General features: G+C 38.2%; 1 protein-coding gene and 1 long non-coding RNA gene across 7 annotated transcripts in view; both read left to right on the top strand.

The window, feature by feature from the left end:
* The window catches only part of PALLD (palladin, cytoskeletal associated protein), a 452,487-nt gene that overhangs the window by 40,295 nt on the left and 393,579 nt on the right, over positions 1-18,613 (top strand). The gene's annotated exons all lie outside the window — the stretch shown is intronic.
* LOC116565158 lies at positions 7,687-18,425 on the top strand. The gene is made up of 3 exons (XR_004275283.1): positions 7,687-7,711; positions 10,396-10,398; positions 17,692-18,425. It is a non-coding gene; the product is annotated as an uncharacterized LOC116565158 (long non-coding RNA).

Genomic DNA, 18,613 nt, shown 5'->3' on the forward strand with positions numbered 1-18,613 from the left:
TACTTTTTATAGTATTTTAAGGTGCATAAGATCTCTTGATTTTTACAAGAATTAAGTGGCTTAAATAGGAGGGAAAATGGATTACCACTTAATAGATGAGTAAACTAAGGTTCAAATAATTCAATGATTTTTCCAAAAGATTCAGGATTCAAACTACAGTCTTCATTCCTTAATTCTTAATTGGATTCACCTATTACTATCAGAACTGCTTTTGATTTTCTGTCACTGAGATTCAGAGAACTGAACCCACATATCCTAGGTTCTTATGTGGGCCTAGGGGATAGGGGAAGACTTCAGGGGAGTATACATATACCACTTTCCAAGAAGTGGTAATGTGGAAATGTGCGGAGTTATCACATGGTGGGTATCACAATGGCTGGAAAATGATTGTGGCACTTAGTAGGATGGGGTGATTAACACCTTACAGTACTGAAGCCAGCATGGTAAAAATTGTTCCATTTGAATACCCTTTGCATACCCTATTAAGAAACTCAGCAAGTTTAGGCAAATAAAGGGCACTATAGCCACCTCTACAAATATCTGACCAATAGTCCTCCTTTATGCTATCTATATCAAAAATCTATAAAATTCAGCATTCTTAACCATTATTCTTAAAATGAAATATCAATGGCAGGTTTCCAAAAATTTGTCTTACAGGAGGTAACTGAGCAAAAGCAGGAATTCGGCACACAATCCAGGCTCATATTCTTTGTACACAAAAATACAACTATTACATCATCAGATAGATAATCGTATAAGCAAAATAGTGTATAATTTACAAGAGTTAAAGAACTCTCAGTACCTTGGTGCCAGTTAGAGACTTCACTTAATGCATTTTAACTTATACTCCTTTATTTGTTTTGATTTAAAAAAAGAGAGAGAGAGAGCCAAATAGAATTGTCTAGAATCTTTTCTTAAGATTAACGGCTTTCTGTTCCCCTTTTTTTAAGTGTTTATTTTAATAATCTAATTATTCCAGATCTGTGACTCCTGCTACTCAGGACTCTCCCAAAAGACCCCTGACTTCTGCTGTTCCACTTCTGCCTGTCCTTTAAGCCAAATAGATTCCTGTTGCCATTTCAGCAGAAATGACATGCTATAGAATGCCTTCTTCTCAGTTTGTAACAAACCCTCAACGAGGTTTTCCCTCCGTTTAGGATAAACGGCACCTAAGGCATTACACCACAGAGCATTGCCTTCCCGCATCATAACCTTCCTGGGATTACCTTTTAAAACATTCTAGCGTTTGTATTAGACTGTTTTCACACTTCTATAAAGAACTGCCTGAGACTGGGTAATTTATAAAGGAAAGAGCTTTAATTGACTCACAGTTCAGCATGGCTGGGGAGGTCTGGGGAAACTTACAATTATGGCAGAAGGCAAAGGGGAAGCAAGGCACCTTCTTCACAAGACAGCAGGAAGAGGAAGTGCCAAGCAAAGGGGGAAAAGCCCCTCACAAAACCATTAGATCTCGTGAGAACTCACTCACTATCACGAGAACAGCATGTAGGAAACCACATCCCATGATTCAATTACCTACACCTGGTCCCTCCTTTGGCAATGGGGATTATGGGGATTATGGGATTAAAATTCAAGATGAGATTTAGGTGGAGACACAAAGCCTAACCATATCAGCATTGAAAAGGTTTTCTAGAGTTTAGTGCTTTCAAATCATCCTTACTACAGACACGTTTCTAAAAGGATATGTCTTTCCGATTTCATTAAGTTGTTTAGGGTGAGAATACAAGGACTGAGGAATTAATTTGGGCACAAAAAACAGCTCTTAACTGTAATCCTTTCCAGTGCAAACTGTGATGACAAATAGATGCTTTACCCACTCAATAACTAATAACATATCTTTGATTACGTGAACATGCCACTAAAAAATAATATTTTCAATGATTGAAGCAATTATTCTACATAATTTTCACTTAGCAGTTCTAAGAATGTATTGATTTGTTTTCTGCTCATCTGGTATACCAGAGCAAATTGTTTAGCTGTGATGCTTTACAAAGTGCCATGTATCACTTTGTATCTCCAATTAAATTTCAATTAAGAAATCTAATAATGATATCAACCAGCCAAGAGCAGAAATTCCTCATATTGAATCATACTTACACTACTAATGAGACTGTCAAAGTTTGGCTTTATGTTTTACCTCAGGTAGGTGTTCAGAAACTGTGATGGTTGTCCAAACTCTGCAAACATCTTAAGTCTGCAAAATTTGGCTGGCAATCTTGTGGGAACAAGTTTTTTTCTGCGTGACCCATAGTGTCTGCTTCAAGTCCTGGCTCAAAGTCAGGCTACAAAAGCAGACAGAAAATGAGAGGGAAAATTTTATCTAAGTAGTTTAAAGCTTCAAAAGGTTTATGAGAAAGATGAGTTTATTTTCTTTAATACCAGGTCAACATAATTTATACCTATACCCACATTCACATTTAAACCTGTTACTACAGTAATAAATTGAATTCTATCCCCCCTTAAGATGAGAATAACCATTAGGGAAACTTTCTGTGAGACAGTTTATATTCTTGGATCTTTTCCCTGTTTTAACACACAAGAATGACAATACCAAAACAAGCTGTGTTTTTATTTGAATTGTGCTTATACATAGGCATCATAAGTACATACTGAAGTATTTGCTTAAGCAAGTAGTGTGTTAAGTAGGATTTAAAAAATAAGTAGAAGCAAAATGGGAATGATAATTGAAAATGTATAGTATTATACAATATGCCTCATGATTTGAAGCATAGATCCAGTGAATTATCCTGAGTAAATTAACAATCCACTTCCTTTTTTCTATCTGGAATCTAATGAAATGTTTTAAAGCCCTTGCCCTTAAAATGAAAAGGTAAGTATACAAAGAGAATTGAAAGATTTAATAGGATGAGAAATTGCTTAATATAAATCTTAGTCATGACACTCCAAATTCAGAACCATTTGTTTTAAATTTAAATAAAACAAAATAAATAAAATAAAATTTTATTTTAAATAAATAAAATTCAGTTCATTTTAGCCACAGACTTTGTTTTTCAAATGACCTTATGATTCAGCTCTACCTGTGCTCATTCTGTGACAGTTCATTCCAGAAGCGACACAATCGTACAAAGCTGAACATAAAATAAATCTTGGTTTCTTACTGAATTTTAGATTACATTGGGAATGCTTTTGGAATAATTCCAGACCTTAGGGGAAAAAACATCTTCCCAACTCTAAAGTCCCAGGATCCATCTAAACTTCTCATGTTCACAGGCAGAGGCTCAAAAAAAAAAAAAAATTACAGGCAAGATTAAAAGATCAGAAAGGCCTTCGCATTGGGCGAGTGTATGATTCTGCACGATTTGTGTCTGTGCAGTCATCGTGTCTTTCTCTAGCCTTCTTTGTCTGTTTCCAAAACACAAATGTTCCAAGTTTTGGATGCTGCGACTTCATGTTCATGTGGTTTCAAGTTTAGCCCTCCCCCAGCCCCCAAAATGTCTGATCTTATGGACTATGAAAAACAGGCATTTCACAGATTTAGATAAATTTATAGTGTGCAATAGAACTAGCTCATAGAATTAAAATTTGATTTTTTTAAGAACATCGTGAGTACCTACTACCTGACGGATGAATTTTAGTGGTACACCTTATGTTATTTATTCCTCACAACAGCTGTGCTGTCCCAGTTTACAAATAAGGAAAACTGAGGCTTAGAGAAATTAAGGAGCTTTTCCATAATTTGTCAGCTAGGAAATGACACAATCTGAGTTCAGATCTAAGTTTTCAGACCCCCAAGTCAAGTGTCACTGTTTCAGCTTTAAATTAGAATTCCTTGGAAAGCCTAAAGGTGGTGCAAAGACCTCTCACGATTTCTTTTCATAGTTAATTTATGAAAAATGCAACACGCAGTCTCATCATCAAAGCTCACAACTATCTTTTTCATCCCTATTGGTACCCTGTTGATTCTTCCAAACTAAACACACCTGCATATATTCAGACTTATTATACTTTATTTTTTAAAATGATTTCAACTTTCCACTTCAGGGAGTACACATGCATGTTTGTTACATGGGTATACTGCGCAGTGCTGAGGTTTGTGGTTCGATTGATTGATCCAGTCACCCAGGTATTGAGCATGGTAACCAAGAGTTAGTTTCTCATCCCTTGCCCTTCTCCCTCTCTCCCCCTTCTAGAAATCCCCAGGGTCTACTGTTGCCATCTTTATGTCCATGTCATACTTTTTAATGATGTAAACTAACTATAGTGGAACCCAAGACCTTAAAGGTCCCTGAAGGGGAAAAAAAAAAACGTTCATTATGGCACCGTATTATGACCAGGTCATCCCAGTCTGTGCTGTGACATGAGCCCTAATGATTTTCTCATTAGCAGATGCTTTAGCTGGTTTCCATGAAGGCTTTCCATAGTGACTGGAGGTCATGGGCAACTACTATCAGGTTCCGTCTCAACTTTTCACTTTCACAGGCAGACGCTCCAAAAATAAATTACAGGCAAGCTTAGAAGATCAGAAAGGCTTTCCCACCATGCGAGTGGGTGATTCATTGGATTTGTGTATGTTACAGTCATTGTGTCTTTTTCTACGCTTCTTTCTGTTTTCAAAACACAAAACTGCAGAAACCACCTCACCCTCTTTATGTCCTTTGGGATCATGCTAATTCTGTTTTTACTCCGAAATGGGTTTTAGGATTGAAGGGCCATGTCGAATGGTGATAATTCTATTCCAGTTGGACAAGACCCTAGAAAAAAAATTCTTTTAAATGAGTTTCAGTTTGTGTGTTTTTTAAAAAAAGAGCAAAATGTATGCCTGTGTGTTTGTTTTTACACGCTTCTTTCTTTTTGTCTTATTTTGCTTTTTAATGAGTCATTAGCATTGGAAGATGAAAAACAATTTTTCTCTAGCCAAGAAAATATTGCAGGTATCACACATTCTTCTACATTGAAGCAGAGGCTCTCCAATCCCCCTTCTTAATGAAAAGAGTTTTTCGCAGGTGGAAAGAAAAGCAACACTTGCTCCTGGGATGATAAAAAGCCACTTTTCACTGCAAAAATTGCTGTAAGGAGCTGGGCTTTTTATTCGGCATTCCTTCTGACCTCAAACCAGCCTTCATCTCTCATTGCGTTTTTGTGGAAGGGTTATAGATGTACTCTACATTGTTGACTTATCATGGAGACAGTAGTAACTCTCCAAATTCCCTGTGGGCAAAGAGATTACAGTCTCCCTGCTAATAATTACACTTCACTTCTATAAAATTTATACTTAAAAGAAAACAATGGAAAATGTAGTACAAACCCATTGTAATATTTATGCAGATCTGTTGACTCACTGTTACTTAGGCGTCATTGAATTCTTCACGGCTCAAGATGGGGCTAAACATTCAGGGAGGTAACTGCACTCATTCTTTATCATTTGTGTTATTTGGGATTTTACTTTTTTTCTTTATTTTTGCTTTTCTATCATATGAGAATTGTTCAGATGACAGCACATCCAACAACAAAATTCAGCCCTCTACCCTATGAAAATGTCCTCTCTTAGACTATCTTGTTAGTTGTGACATATTTTATTCTAAACTAAAAATAACTGGGAACTGGGTTTGTATTTATTTTACTCTCTCTCTCTCTCTTACTCATTTTATTTTATTTACTTTTCTTATTTATTTGTTTATTTATTTATTTGTTGAGACAGGGTCTCACTCTGTCGCCCAAGTTGGAGTGCCAGTGTCAGAGCCCCAGGTTCAAGCAATTCTCCTGACTCAGCCTCCCAAGTAGCTGGGATTACATAGGCCTGCCACCATGCCCAGCTAATTTATTTTTTATACTTTAAGTTCTGGGGTACATGTGCAGAATGTGCAGGTTTCTTACATAGGTATACACGTGCCATAGTGGTTTGCTATATCTATCACCTCATCATCTACATTATTTCTCCTAATGCTATTCCTCCCCTAACCCCCCATCTTCCAACAGGTCCCAGTGTGTGATGTTCCCCTCCCTGTGTCCATGTGTTCTCATTGTTCAACTCCCACTTATGAGTGAGAACGTGCAGTGTTTGGTTTTCTATTCTTGTGTCAGTTTGCTAAGAACAATGGTTTCCAGCTTCATCCATGTCTCTGCAAAGGACATGAACCGATCCTTCTTGATGGCTGCATAATATTCCATGGTGTATATATGCCACATTTTCTTTATCCAGTCTATCACTGATGGGTATTTGGGTTGGTTCCACGTCTTTGCTATTGTGAACAGTGCCGAAATAAACATATGTGTGCATATGTCATTATAACAGAATGTTTTATAATTCTTTGGGTATATACCCCGTAATGGGATTGCTGGGTCAAATGGTATTTCTAGTTCTAGATCCTTGAGTAACTGCCACACTGTCTTCCACAATGGTTGAACTAATTCACACTCCCACCAACAGTGAAAAAGTGTTCCTATTTCTCTGCATCCTTTCCAGCATCTGTTGTCTCCTGACTTTTTAATGATCACCATTCTAACTGGCTTGAGATGGTATCTCATTGTGGTTTTGATCTGCATTTCTTTAATGACCAGTGATGATAAGCTTTTTTTCATATGTTTCTTGGCTGCATAAGTGTCTTTTCTTGAGAAGTGTCTGTTAATATCCTTTGCCCATTTTTGATGGGTTGTTTGTTTTTTTCTTGTAAATTTGTTTAAGTTCTTTGTAGATTCCGGATATTAGCTCTTTGTCAGATAGATAGATTGCAAAAATTTTCTCCCATTCTGTAAGTTGTCTGTTCACTCTGGTGATAGTTTAATTATATCGCATTTGTCTATTTTGGCTTTTGTTGCCGTTGCTTTTGGTGTTTCGATCATGAAGTCCTTGCCTATGCCTATGTCCTGAATGGTATTGCCTAGGTTTTCTTCTAGGGTTTATATCATTTTACTTCTTATGTTTAAGTCTTTAATCTATCTTGAGTTAATTTTTGTATCAGGTATAAGGAAGGTATCCAGTTTCAGCTTTCTGCACATGGCTAGTCAGTTTTCCCAGCACCATTTATTAAATAGGAAATCCTTTCCCCATTGCTTGTTTTTGTCAGGTTTGTCAAAGATCAGATAGTTGTAGATGTGTGGCATTATTTCTGAGGCCCCTGTCCTGTTTTATTGGTCTATATCTCGTTTTGGTGCCAGTACCATGTTGTTTTGATTACTGTAGCCTTGTAGTACAGTTTGAAGTCAAGTAGCATGATGCCTACAGCTTTGTTTTTTTGTTTATTTGTTTGGTTTTGCTTAGGATTGTCCTAGTTATGTGGATTCTTTTTTGGTTTCATATGAAATTTAAGGTGTATTTTTCCAATTCTGTCAAGAAAGTCAATGGTAGCTTGTTGGGGATAGCATTGAATCTATAAATTACTTTGGGCAGTATGGCCATTTTCACAATATTGATTCTTCCTAACCATGAGCATGGAATGGTTTTCCATCTGTTTGTGTCCTCTCTTATTTCCTTGAGCAGTGGTTTGTAGTTCTCCTTGAAGAGGTCCTTCACATCCCTTGCTAGTTGTATTCCTAGGTATTTGATTCTCTTTGTAGCAATTGTAAATGGGAGTTCACTCATGATTTGGCTCTCTGTTTGTCTATTACTGGTGTATAGGAATGCTTGTGATTTTTGCACATTGGTTTTGTATCCTGAGACTTTGCTGAAGTTGCTCATCAGTTTAGGGAGATTTTGACATCCAGCTCTGTGTGTGTGTGTGTGTGTGTGTGTGTGTGTGTGTGTGTGTGTGTGTTTTCAGTAGAGACAGGGTTTCATCATGTTGGCCAGGCAAATCTGAAACTCCTGACCTCAAGTGATCCACCCACTTTAGTCTCCCAAAATGCTGGGACTATAGGCATGAGCCACCATCTCCAGCCTCTCTTACTCGTTTTATAATAGACATAGTCTTTAAAAAATATAATCCATTTGATTGCCCAATTATTTGCTGCAAAAAAAAATGTTGAAAACTGTCCCTTCCAGTCAACAGATATTTATTAAGCACCTACCCTTTAAAGACCCTGTTCAGGATGCCCAGAATACAAGGAGGGAACAAAATAGACAACAATGTCTCCCCTTTGAAGCTGGCATTTGAGTTGCAGGGGTGAGGGGCAAGTGGTGGTGGATCTGACATCTAACACATTTGTGTTATCACTGTGTGCTCAAATTCATATATGTGTATTTCCCAAACTGGCCCAATCATCACAAACATGCACATATGCATGGTTAGACTGCTGTTATCCACATTTTGCAAGTGAAAAAACTGAGGCACAGCAAGGAGAAGTAATGTATCTGTCACCCAGGTGGTGAATGACAAGTCCCAGATTCTAGCCTGAACAGTTTGTCTCTGGGATCTGTGTTTTTACAATAACTAAAATTGTCACTCACAGCTAGGCATGGTGGGCTGTTCCTATGGTCCCAGCTACTCGGGAGGCTGAGATGAGAAGGTCACTTGACTCTAGGAGTCTGAGGCTGCAATGAGCTATGATCACTCCACTGCACTCTAGCCCAGGCAACAGAGAGAAAAAAGAAAATTTTTTAAAATAAATTTTAACAAAAACTGCTGCTCCCTGTTAACAATTATTGTGGCAGGTTTTTAGTGGCAAAGAATTCTGAAGTATTTTGCTGAGTGCTCCCACCTAGGAAACGAGTCTTTTACCTAACTTGGCATTTTATATCAACCACAATCCAGCAGTTTCCATAAACAGAAAAATTATACCATGACTGTTTATCTAAAGCTATACGTAAGGCTCTCGATATATTTATTTAAAGCTCTCCATGTATATATGTGGTTTACGTTTCTCCCAGCTAACCTTTCCATATGTATATTCCCTATATATATATGGAATATATAACCTTTCCATATATATTCCATATATATACTCCGTGTATACTCCTTTCCATATGTATATTCCATATATGTATATGGAATATATAACTTTCCATATATATTCCATATATACATATGGAATATATAACCTTTCCATATATATTCCATGTATATACTTCCTATATATTTCCATATATATACTCCATGTCTTGTGCCAGTTTTCAAAGGGAATGCTTCCAGTTTTTGCCCATTCAGTATGATATTGGTTGTGGGTTTGTTGTAAATAGCTTTTATTATTTTGTGATGCATTCCTTCGATACCTAGTTTATTGAGAGTTTTTAGCATAAAGGGCTATTGAATTTTGTCAAAGGCCTTCTCTGCATCTGTTGAGATAATCATGTGCTTTTGTCTTTGGTTCTATTTATGTGGATTACATTAATGGACTTGCATATGCTGAACAAGTCTTGCATACCCTGGATGAAGTCTACTTGATCATGATGGATAAGCTTTTTGTTGTGCTATTGCAATCAGTTTGCCAGAATTTTATTGAAGATTTTTGCATCTATGTTCATCATGGATATTGGCCTGAAGCTTTCTTTTTTTGTTGAGTCTCTGCTGGGTTTTGGTATCAGAATGATGTTGGTCTCATAAAATGAGTTGGGGAGGATTCCCTCTTTTTGTATTGTTTAAAATAGTTTCAGAAGGATTGGTACAATCTCCTCTTTGTATGTCTAGTAGAATTTGGCTGTGAACCCACCTGGACCTGGGTTCTTTTTGGTTGGCAGGCTATTCATTGCTGCCTCAACTTCAGCCCTTGTTATTGGTCTATTCAGGGATTCACCCTCTTCCTGGTTTAGTCTTGGGAGGGCGCAAGTGTCCAGGAATTTATCAATTTCTTCCAGGTTTACTGGTTTATGTGCATAGAGTTGTTTGTAGTAATCTCTGATTGTAGTTGTATTTCTGTGGGATCAGTGGTGATATCCCATTTATCTTTTTTATTGCATCTATTTGATTATCCTTTTATTTTTTATTAATCTGGCCAGTGGTCTATTTTGTTGATCATTTCAAAAACCAGGTCCTGGATTTATTGATTTTTTGAAGGGTTTTTTGTATCTCTATCTCCTTCAGTTCTGTTCTGATCTTAGTTATTTCTTGTCTTCTGCTAGGTTTTGAGTTTTTTTGATCTTGCTCCTCTAGCTCTTTCAATTTTGATGATAGATTGTCAATTTTAGATCTTTTCTTGCTTCTCATGTGGGCATTAATTGCTATAAATTTCCCCCTAGACACTGCTTTGAATGTGTCCCAGAGATTTTGGTACGTTGTGTCTTGGTTCTCATTGGTTTTGAAGAACATCTTTATTTCTGCCTTCATTTCGTTGTTTATCCAGTCAACATTCAGGAGCCAGTTGTTTAGTTTCCATGAAGTTGTGCAGTTTTTAGTTAGTTTCTTTATCCTGAGATCTAATTTGATTGCACTGTGGTCTGAGAGACTCTTTGTTATGATTTCCATTCTTTTGCATTTGCTGAGGAGTGATTTACTTCCCATTATGTGGTCAATTTTAGAGTAAGCGCAATGAGGTGCTGAGAAGAATGTATTCTGTGGCTTTGGGGTGGAGCGTTCTGTAGATGTCTATTAGCCCTGCTCGTTCCAGTTCTGCATTCAAGTCCTGGATATCCTTGTTGATTTTCTGTCTCGTTGATCTGTCTAATGTTGACAGTGGAGTGTTAAAGTCTCTCACTATTATTGTGCAGGAGTCTAAGTCTCTTTGTAGGTCATTAGGAACTTGCTTTATGTATCTGGGTGCTCCTGTATTGGGTGCATATATATTTAGGATAGTTAGCTCTTCTTTCTTGTTGGATTGATCCTTTTACCATTATGTAATGCCCTTCTTTGTCTCTTTTGATCTTTTTTGGCTTAAAGTCCATTTTATCAGAGACTAGAATTGCAACCCTCCTTTTTTTTGCTCTCTATTTGCTTGGTAGATCTTCTTCCATCCATTTATTTTGAGTCTATGTGTGTCATTGCATGTGAGATGGTCGCCTGAAGACAGCACACCAATGGGTCTTGACTTTTTACCCAGTTTGCCTGTCTGTGTCTTTTGATTGGGGCATTTAGGCCATTTACATTTAACGTTAATATTGTTATGTGTGAGTTTGATCCTGCCATTTTGTTACTGGTTGTTTTGCCCATTTGTCGATGCCATTTCCTCATTGCATCATTGGTCTTTACCATTTTGTTCATTTTTGTAGTGGCTGGTACTAGATTTTTTTGTTGTATTTATTGCTCACTTCAGGGGCTCTTGTAAGACAGGTCTGGTGGTGAAGAAATCTCTCAGTAATTGCTTGTTCATAAAGGATTCTCCTTCACTTATGAAGCTTAGTTTTGCTGGATACGAGATTCTGGGTTGACAGTTCTTTTCTTTAAGGATGTTGAATACTGGCTCCCACTCTCTTCTAGCTTGTAGGGTTTCTGCCAAGAGATCTGTGGGTCTGATGGGCTTCCCTTTGTGGGTAACCCGAACTTTCTCTCTGGCTGCCCTTAGCATTTTTTCCTTCATTTCAAACCTGGTGAATCTGACAACTATGTGCCTTGGGATTGCTCTTCTTGAGGAATATCTTTGTGGTGTTCTCTGTAGTTCCTGGACTTGAATATTGGCCTACCTTGCTAGGTTGGGGAAGTTCTCCTTGATAATATCCTGAAGAGTGTTTTCCACTTGGATTCATTCTGTCCATCACATTCAGGTACACCGATCAAGCGTAGATTAGGTCTTTTCACATAATCCCATATTTCTTGGAGGCTTTGTTCATTTTTCACTTTTTTTTCTCTTTTCTTGCCTTCTCTTTTTATTTCGTTGAGATGATCTTCAATCTCTGATATCCTTTCTTCTGCTTGATCGATTCAGCTATTGAAACTTGTATATGCTTCACGAAGTTCTCATGCTGTGTTTTTCAGCTCCATCAAGTCGTTTATGTTCTTCTCTAGTCTTGTTATTCTACTTAGCATTTCATCTAATCTTTTTTCAAGGTACTTAGTTTCTTTGTGTTGGGTTAAAACATGTTCTTTTAGCTCAGAGAAGTTTGTTATCTTTGTGTTGGGTTAAAACATGTTCTTTTAGCTCAGAGAAGTTTGTTATTACCCATCTTCTGAATCCTGCTTCTGTCAGCTCATCAGAATCGTTTTCTGACCTGTTTTGTTGCCATGTTGGTGAGTCGTTGTGATCTCTCTGGGGAGGAGAGGCATTCTGGACTTTGATATTTTCATCCTTTTTGCACTGGTTTCTTCCCATGTCCTCTGAGTGGACATCGTTTCTGTTAAAGTTAGGGTTATTTCTCCTGTATGAGACTTTTTTTTTAACACAGGTGTCAGTGTGCTGATTGCGACAGTCTGTCTGTTGTCTGCCTGTGGAAGCGCTGCTGGGCTTCCTTGGACTCAGCCAGGCTGCTGTTTATTCTTCACCTGGTTTCTGCTTATTCCAGTTGGCTTACCCCCGCCTTCCCAATGGCAGGCTTCTTCCCCTCTGCTGAGCCTGCTGCTCCCAGATGGAGTTCTGTCTGATGTGTTAACTGCGAAACTCTCCCGGGAGAGGGATTCCAGTTGCTTGATCTTGTGGTGGTGGGGCCTATCTGGCCTCCCTGTTTTCAACTCTCCCTTCTGTGGGACGGGTAGTTCCTTTTCGAAAACTTTCTTGTGTTAGTCCAAGTCTCCGCCCTGGTCTGCACTGACAAGGCACTGGTCTGTCCACGGCTGCCGGCCTGGGCTGTCACCTGGGTCTCAAGTCTGGGCAGTTCTCAGCCAGGCAGCATTTTCCTGGTCTGTGTGCTGCCAAAGTCTCAGAGTGAATTGCTGCATCTGATTCGGAGTACCAAGGGGGTGATGCCCCCCCAAGCCTCTGAGCGAGCCAGATGCACTTTCCAGTGGGGCAGTGCCCCACCTTACCTTGGCTCACTGCCTTTGGGCTGCTTTCACCACCTTTTTGGGGTGTTAATCCCACTGTTCAACCAGTGTTTTTGGGATGAACCAGTACCTCACTCGGAGACGTGGATATCACTCTGGTTCTGTGTCTCAAACTCAGTGGGAGCTGCACTCCAGAAACGCTTCCTTTCAGTCATCTTGGTCCCAAGTCCCCCAACTTTTTAAGTTAGAAACAAAGTACATGTTCTGCTGATCATTTCTCTCACTGATATATATGATTAGTAGGTGATCTGGAATTTAGTTCTATGTACACATTTCTGCATATCCTGCAATGTCAACAAGATATGAACATGCTTTATTTGTTCATTTCAACAAATATTTTCAGTACCTATTATGTGCCTGGCATTATACTAGGCCCTGTGGATATCAAAATAAGTAAATGCAGTCTTGCCTTGAGTAATATAATATTGCAGCATAGTTCATGGTACTGATAATTCTTGAAGTTCATGTGTGTGTTAATTACCTATTTATAGGTTATCCATTAATGGGAAACTTCCCAGGGTCTACTAGGCATTTAAAGATGGCACAGTGAGCTTATTATTATAAATGAATTAGGCCAACCATTTTCTTAAAATTGTTTATCCTAATTTAAAATACAGATAAGATTATATGACTTTCTAAAATCATCTTGAAGTACTAAAATACTTAAGCAAATCATGAAATCAGAAAGGATAATTTAGTTTTATACTTATTTCTATTATCAGCATTTGTAGAACATTTCATATTTATTACTATTTCCTAGTTTATTCAGAAAATTGCAAGGGTGTTAACGAAAAAAAATTCACCAATATTGCAAGTAATCCCATGAGCCAGCCCACCCTAACAGAGAGGGACTCATTTTCACGTGTGGACTGTGCTTTCTCCCAGCTAACCTTGCTTCTCGAGGGTTGTCCGAGTCATCTCCAGGGACACAATGGTAAAAGTTGCTTCACATTTTGAGTCTTTTCGGACACAAACACCACACATGTGCCTATATATGACCATCACTCACTTGGATAGAGGCTAGAATTGTCAGGACAATGCAAGTCTGATTTCTCAGATCCAGCAACTTCAATCCTCGGAAAATTAGATTAACACTCTCAGCCTGTGAGAGGAAATCAAAGTGGTGGCAGAAATAATCCCGGAGCTCAGACTGAAATCGTTTCCTCATGAGCTTTTTATTTTCATCCTCTGTGGTTTCCAAAACTCAAATTCCTAACCTGGTATCTCTCTAAAGGCTGAGTCCTTCGTGTAAATGCATATTTCCTTTGCTCTCTTTTAATAGAACTCAAGATTGGCTGGGCGCCGTGGCTCATGCCTGTAATCCCCGCATTTTGAATGACCAAGGTGGACGGATACCTGAGGTCAGGAGTTCAAGCCTGGCCAACATGGTGAAGCTCCATCTCTACTAAAAATACAAAAAATTAGCTGGGCATGGTGGCAGGCACCTGTAATCCCAGCTACTTGGGAGGCTGAGGCAGGAGAATAGTCTGAACTCAGGAGGCAGAGGTTGCAGTGAGCCGAGACTGCCCCATTGCACTCCTGCTTGGGTGACAAGAACAAATCTCTGTCAAAAAAAAACCTCAAGATTATCTCAGTTTCTTTTTTTCGATGGCTTCCTGCAGCTAATTTATAGCAAATTACATAGCTTGTTGGATTTTTTACCTAATTCATTCTTTTCATCTGAGCCTTCTGTCTATCCTCCTCTTCCCACGTCTGTCCTAGATCCATCCCACATGTGTGACTATTGTACTACTCTTCCCTATCTCAAACATAATAGCATTACGAATACCAGCATTTATTTACAATGACAAAACAACTGAGTTTTGTAATTACATAATGTCAGTTTATCAATATATAATATGCACCTTATACAGTCAGGAAGAGGAACACTTCTATCCTCCTACAATTATGATGTGAAAGGTGGAATGATCCCTTACACAGCAATTTTAAGTGTATTCATGATTTTAAATTACTTAAAACAAGTGCTGAGAAACTCCCATTTTCAAACTCTTTGTTTTCCTGGCTAAACAGAGGAATAAAATGCTACTTAAATGCACGATTCCATTCTAGAAGAATGGATTCTGTTAGGAAAGAAATCTTGGGGTGGCTCTTTCATTTAATCAAGCATTCTGATGGCTTTTGTATATGCCCAGGTTGGCCTGGAACTGAGTTTGAGAGTAAGAAACAGAGAAAGATGAATTACTGTATATATTAATCTGAGAAACACATGGAGTTTCCTGCAGGAAATCTGAGAGGAAAAGAATAAAGAACAAAAATGAGAGGAGAGTGAGGGCAGTCAGCAAGATCAGAGCGCTTGGAACATATCAGAAGCCAGTAAAAAATTCCAGGCACCCCCTGCCCAAAAAAGTTCAAGAATAGGGATGCCTGCCTTTCAAATTAAGATGTTTATCATTCCTGCTCCTTAAACTTTCCTTACCTCCCCCAAATTACTAGTAAAATCTCTTAGCACAGAATATCTTTGTGTGAGGGAAATTCTGTGGAAACCAGAAGAGGAAGCTGAGCTATTGGGGTCCACAAAGAAAAGACTAGGTATATTCCAGGCAAGATACTGGGATTTGAACCTGAAGAAGGATCTTAGAGCCAGGGATTACTAAAAGAATTTAAGCCCCTAAAAATTCATAGACATCCTGCAGGTCTTTAAAGTTTCCCTGGGTGCTGAAATGAAAAAAGGTAGTCCGGTATAAGCCAGTTTTTGAGGCTAGCCGCTGATATGTGTACTACAATGAAACATCAGCTTGTCAAACTGATGACAAATGTCAATTTGTCACTGTCCCACTTAAAATGTGAGGCCTACAACTAAGCACAATTTCCAAATAACTTATTTCCAGCACAGAGAAGTTGGGATGTCTCTCATTTCCTGAATCTTATTATCCTTCTGTGGATACTGTAAAGCAGTTGAGGTTTGCCTTATGTATTTCTACCCACACATGCTTATCTCATAGCCACAGATTTTTTATTCACATGAACAACTGTCTCCTCTCCCCATTCCCTAAAGCTGTATATTTTTTTTTAAATAATCTGAACTTAAGACGTGATAGGTTTCCCTATTAAATTTTGTCTTTTGGGTTTTTGTGGCCAGCATTGCAACCTGTTCTAGCATTTTAGAGTTCTGATTCTGTTACCCCTTGTGTCAGCTGCAGATTGGATCTATCTGCCCTCACCCACAAGGGGCCATAAGGAGCTGTGGAAAAAGAAAAGGAACGCAAATCTCAAGCCCTGGACTGGCGCCCCACATCCCTGCTAACTGGGCATGTGGCAAGCACCAGGCCAGTGATTTACCCTCTCAGAACCTAAGTTTCCAGAGTTTGTAAGGGAGAAACACAAATCTCTGGCAAACTTGCCTCAGGTTATTATGAAAACCAAGTGGTGTGCATGTGCACGTGTGTGTGTGTGTGTGTTTGTGTGTATTACACACCTATCAAGTTGGCTTTTTAAACTAAAATAATTGTTATGTAAATGCACACAGCATTGGTGTGATTAGCACCTGTGATTAGTATTCTGTGAGGCCAGGATAACACCGCCAATAACACCACAATAAATGTGGATCCCAATGGGGTAACTTAAGATTTTCTTCCAGACCAGGACTGGCGGCTCATGTCTGTAATCCTAGCATTTTAGGAGGCCAAGGTAGGCAGATTGCCTGAGCTCAGGAGTTTGAGACCACCCTGGCCAACACGGTGAAACCCTGTCTCTACTAAAAAACAAAACGTAAATTAGCCAGGCGTGGTGGCAGGTTCCTGTAGTCCGAGCTATTCAGGAGGCTGAGCACAGGGTTTGCTTATTGTGCCACTACATTCCAGCCTGGGTAACAAAGTGAGACTCTGTCTCTTTAAAAAAAAAAAAAGGTCCTTCCAGCCCTCCATCTCAGCTCTTGATACACACAATTAATTATCCAGCATGTTCTTCTTGAACACCAACTACACATCAGACCCAAGGTGTTCCACATAAAATCAATGAGACAAAAGGATCTTATCTAAAGCGATCAATAAGAAATTTGAAAAGATTAAAGGGGAGATTTCAGCCACCAATGAGGGAATATTTACTATTAAATATTATTACTCTGACTTCAAGATGGAAGAGGATGTTTCTTGCTATTTTTCAGATGAAAAGGAAAAAGAGATCATTTCCTTCTAACTCAGAAAAAAAAAAAAACAGGGAAAGACTTTAATACTCTCAGCAGATCATATTACTTCTAAATTATCTTCACACTTCTTTGTTTTCTGGTGTATACAAAGAAAAGAAGCAATCATCAGAGATGATTTTGAAGGCAGTGTTTTTCCCAATGACTAGTAAAATCTAAGGAGATTCCCCAAGGCTGAATCTCAGAAGAAGCTAATAAAACACTGATAAGAAAGAAATATGAGAGCGTCTGGTTGAAATGTCCTGGGGTGGACCCTGGGCATTATCAGGGAAATCTAATGCAAGTCCTAGGTGAGAACCACCATGGAAGAGACAAAGTTAGGAAAGTTCAAGTTCACAGCTCTGTGGAGGAGCAGCCTATGAGACAATAAATGATAATAAGAATATACAAGTCTTATTTTTAAAACTATCTTACATGTTTCCTCTGAAAGTTTGCTTTAAAATTATTACCTTAAATAACGTTATTCCTGAAACTATTAAGATACAAATTTGAGGAGCATGGTAAATAATATAAAAGTTGCAGGCTGGGCACAGTGGCTCATACTTGGAATCACAATACTTTGGGAGGCCGAGGCAGGAGGATTGCTTGAGCCCAAGAGGTTGCTGTAGTGAGGTTATAGTGAGCCGTGACTGTACCGCTGCACCCCAGCCTGGGTGTCAGAGCAAGACCCTTCTCTAAAATATGTACATATATATACACATATATAGATATACACATATATACATATACATATATATATATATACACACACACACGTATATATGTAAGAAAAGAGACTTGCTATGAAAGCTTGAGGAAAATATAATTATCTCAGGAAAAAGAACACCATCTGATGATTTAAGCCACCATCTGACAATTTAAGTCACTTACTCTTTATATATTTACATTTCCATATGGTCTGCTTTCTGAGTGATGAATTTTCTTTTCTTACAAAGATATCACTGAAATATGGTAAAATTGCCAATTGATTTTGATATCACACTTCTCAAAAAATAATTTAGTATTGCCACATCTAAACAAAAAGCATAAGGGCAGTGAATGGAAAACAGATGTTCATCTCGGTGCGTATTCAAAACAATTTTTTAAAGTCAGATGTCTCTGTATATGTGTTTGTACAGCCTCAAAACACAGTCTTAACAGTTTACATATTTAAATGCTCACTCGTTTGATATAATGTCAACTAAACAAGATAGTGTTAAAATCAACTACTCAATTATTTTTTTCCCCCATCCTTTATTTCTGTGGATTTTTCAAACATCTAATACTGGAAGATCTTGACCCTTTTAACCCAGTACAGGCCCCCCCTCTTATTAATACTTCACCCAATTCTCTTTTTTAAAGTACCCTTTTTAGAGGGAAGTTGGGGCCTACAGTATATTTTAACATTCTGGTGAGAGTTGAGAAACCAAAGCTATCTATCAAAGGGTTATTCAATTTTAGAAAAGGTAACCGGCCATTAGATATTTGTGGGCAATCATTCAAGGAACAAAAAAAAAAAAAAATGAGAATTAGAATTGAAGAAACAAATCTTTAACCCTCAGAAAACCAAGAGATTTTTAAATATCTTATTTTTTTATAGTAGCATTTAGCAAAAGGCAATGAAATTCTATTCCCAAGATGAAGAAGTTGGTGATGATTCTGATAAAAATTCATTTATGTAGAATTATATTGTTTACATTTTCATACACGT

The sequence above is a fragment of the Sapajus apella genome, unplaced genomic scaffold (assembly GCF_009761245.1).
Source record: "Sapajus apella isolate SASKATOON/1434 unplaced genomic scaffold, GSC_monkey_1.0 scaffold39, whole genome shotgun sequence".
Classification (NCBI taxonomy): Eukaryota; Metazoa; Chordata; class Mammalia; order Primates; family Cebidae; genus Sapajus; species Sapajus apella.